We start from the raw sequence: 4,041 nt of genomic DNA on the forward strand, positions 1-4,041 counted from the left end.
TGTGCGTGCAAATCAATAATTCAGGAAATAGTTTTTTGTCCTCTGCTTTTCAAAACAAGATTTTATCAGGGAAAAAAAGGACCAAAGAAAGAAGGTGAAGAAAAAAACAATACATAGGCTTATCAAAAACAGAACTCCACAAAAGGTAAGGGCTAAGAAATCAATACCACAAAAATCGAGCCTAATTATTTTGAAGGAGGATAAGTTCCGAGCATCAGGTATTAAGGCACACCCATCCATAACACTACAACTAAAATACAAAAAATTTCAAAATGTGACTCAAATCATTTGAATTCAGATATTTATAAGACTAAGAATTCCGGGCAGCCAACAAAATGCTGATGAAGAGGACTAATCAATAATTCATTATCATGGAAAATAGCACAGATGCAGAAGCAGAGAGGTGCTCAACTCATAAAATAAGACACCTTTGTGGATTATAATGAGATAGGGTTCACCAATGACTACAAGCGTAACTCCATACCAGATCATTATAAGAAAAATTCTTTCTCCTTCTTTCACTAATACCCAAAAAAAGTTTTCAAAAGAACAGACTGCTGTTTTTCAGACCATGGTGTAGGCCTACCTGATATCACCATGACGCTTTTTGTTAATCAAATTATTTTTATAAAAACAAAATTTTCATCTGCTCTTGAGGGAAAAGAATATCACTTAAAGCACAAGCTGACATGGTCTTAAAAGACTGTCTCTTTGTTCTGTCATCTGACAAAAACATTGTTAAAGCTCAAGGTTTATATGATCATGTTCTTAAAATATAATTCTAAATCTGACAATTTTTCAATGCGACAACCTTAATGAATTTATTTGTTCATGCCCAAGGAAACAGCTAGAAACATTAATTTCTTAGTCCTCCTACATCAGTAACAAATGCTTGAGATCAAGATGAAATCTGTCATATTATCAGTAGATGCATATATCTCACACAAAGACACATCATCATTATCTAAAAAGATAAGGCAGTAAAATGCTTGGGGTGCATTTACCTTCTTCAACAAACAGCAAGTTCATGTGCGTGTAGTTTTGGAGTATTATGAATTATGATAATTCTTCTATCACATGATCTGTCTGAGCTGAGACTTTGAGATCATTTTTCACAATTCTGTGAAATTCTCAGTAAGCACATCAATAGTAATAGAGTTGTTGATTGATCTAATTTTTTAAATACGACGAATAATTTTGAGCAGATTGGACTTTGTAAAACTTTCTCAAATAAGAGTGTATCTTAAACAAAGTCGTTTATATTTTTAAGGGAACGTTCTAGTACATAATTGATTAAAACATCAAGCCAGAAATTATAATAATAATGATAAAATAATATAATAATAATTTTAAATATTCTTATAATTCAATAAAAAATAATAACAATCATAATATTCAATAAAAATAAAAATTTTAAATAATAATAATAACAATAATAATAATAACAACAACAACAGTATTGATAATAATTTACACCTTTTGTGCCAAATCCAAAAAGGCCCTTAGTAATCCTTGTACAGGGCACAAGAATTACCATCCAAATCCAAACTGACAAATCAACGAACATAAAACGGACACACACACACACACACAATTTCCAGACCCTTACAAATTCTCACATCGAAAAAAGTACAAGGCCTCTCCCTCTAGCCCTATAATAGGCCTATTGTATCAGTGTGGTGTTCCTCTTTTTCATACACTCCCTTTTTTCCTTTTCACACCCTCCCTAGTCCTAACTAGAGACCTAGTTTTGGACCTCAATTCTTACCTCTGCTCTACTCTTCTAAATTTCTTCTTTACTCCATTTTATACGTATTGAAGCGCTGAATACAAATATCGACTCCATTTCCATCACAATTAATAATCTAGTTTAAAAATTATTTCATGGTTTATAAAAGATCTTTATGACATTAAAAGATTGCCTAGTAATGTCCGCACTTAGGAGGGGGGGGGGGGGGGGGGGGGGGGGTTCAGGGGGGCCTGAAGTAAGAAAAAAATGTGTGGACTTACAGGGGGGCAGGGTAACTTATAATTTGTTGTTTTGCAGTTTGGTTTGAAATTTTCTTGAAAATAATTTATTTGCGACAGTTTTAGAGGCTTTATTGATCTGCAGCAAATAAAACTGCAGTTTGACAATCAAAGTTGTGCATCTGTGTGCGGGAGTAAAAGTAAAAATTTACCAAAATTTGACAAATGTAACACATGCTGCAACACTAATCAAGGCCTCAATGACAAGGCCTTTATATCCCCACTACTTAGCTTAAAATAATTATGCTAGAGATCACTTGAAGAAAAATAGGAGAGTGAGAGAGAGAGAGACAAGACCAACTTACAGTCATAAACAGAACTCTATTTATTTTTTTTTTGCTTTACCTAGAAAGAAATATGATCAAGAACCATAAAAATTGTAGAATCTTGAGGCCTACTTCGATCAACAAAGAAGATTTTGATCTAGACTAGGCCTGGCTCGTCATCAAGAGCTGGTCTAGTCTGAAAGCTGAAACTGATCTTACATAAAGTCATGAATCAAAATCTGTAACTTGCACTGCAACATTTTGTTCTGGAATACTGTCAAAACTGGAGTTTAGAGATCTAAATTTATATCTGATTCTGATTGACTGACTGAAGACTTTACGAAATAGTCTTTTAATGTAGGGCCAGGTTAATTTAGATTTAATACTAAAAATAATCTATGAAATTCCTTAATTTTTTGGCCACCTATATTCTCATCCCTGGTGAGAAAAGCTCATTACCCGTTATTCTCACCCCACCACGGAGTGGGCATGAGGCAAGGACTCCCCCTGACCCATCATAGTCCGATAAAATCACCTCGGCCCTAGGTGGCTTACCGCATGTGGTTGGGAAATGACTCATGAGTGCTCGGTGCCTCATGGAGGCCAGCTACTGACTATCGTTACCAAAGAAGCCTTTTAAATTTGAAAAAAAAAAAAAAATCAAATCAAATAGAGCCTTCTTAAAATTAAGCTAGGCTGTAATTGTGAGGGCCGGTAGATATCAGATGCATTCTGCTCTTAGATTGACATTTCGTTCTTGCATGCACCATAGATCTCGATCTAGAGCAGTTCGGTTGTTTGTTATTGTTGTTTTGTTTGTTGGTTGGTTGTTTTTTTTTTGGGGGGGGGGGTTGTTGCTTGAAATTGAAACATGGTTAACGAATAGTCAATAAACAGTGCAAAAACTGTTGTAAAGATGCTGGAAGATTACCCCCCCTTCCCCCAGGGGCGATAAACAATGCTCAGAAGAGATAAAAGCAACAGCATCATTGGAGCACCGCATCATATCACATGCCCTTATAGTAGGTAGTGTAAACACGGCCTCGCGGCCTTCCGACGCGTGCATTCAAATGCTTCGCGGAATGAGGAATGATTAAATACCGTCTGTTCATTGGCGGAGAACTGTAGAACTTTAAAAGGGCTTTCCCGTAGTATATTTTTGGTCTCTGGCCTTTAAATAGAAAGCGTTTAAAAATACCGTCAAAATTTTAAAAGATAATTTATTTTGCACGAAATATGTAAAATACCGGCTCCAAAAAGGAATCAATTAAAAGATTAGTTAATTTCCTATTAGAATAAAGTAACTGATGTGGAATTATTTCGCATCAATCCTTCCGCGAGACTCGGAAAGCATGTCACCCCATAAGCGGGGGACACAACAGTATAGAGCCGACTCGCTCGCCGTGCGGCGCCGGCCGGGTCCACGCTCTGTGTTTTTGTCGAAATAACGACAGATCGTTGTGTTTGAGGCGATAAAATACAGATTTGTAATGATCTCACAGTCTTGAAAAAAATTACGCTCCATATATTTGTTATGGAAGAGGCTAGTCGTACTTAATGACGGCTAGACTGGCAGTCTAGCCGTACTTATTCTTAATATGATGGCTAGACTGACCATTTACAAAAAATAGGCCTACTGAATTGTAAATATACATTTTTAGTGTGCAGTACCTAAAGCATTTGTATTTGAGACGAAACCAAAAGGTGCCTTAATGACAGTGTATGTATTTTAAACCTCCTGTTTTCT

This window comes from Aplysia californica, unplaced genomic scaffold, assembly GCF_000002075.1.
Source record: "Aplysia californica isolate F4 #8 unplaced genomic scaffold, AplCal3.0 scaffold00036, whole genome shotgun sequence".
Classification (NCBI taxonomy): domain Eukaryota; kingdom Metazoa; phylum Mollusca; class Gastropoda; order Aplysiida; family Aplysiidae; genus Aplysia; species Aplysia californica.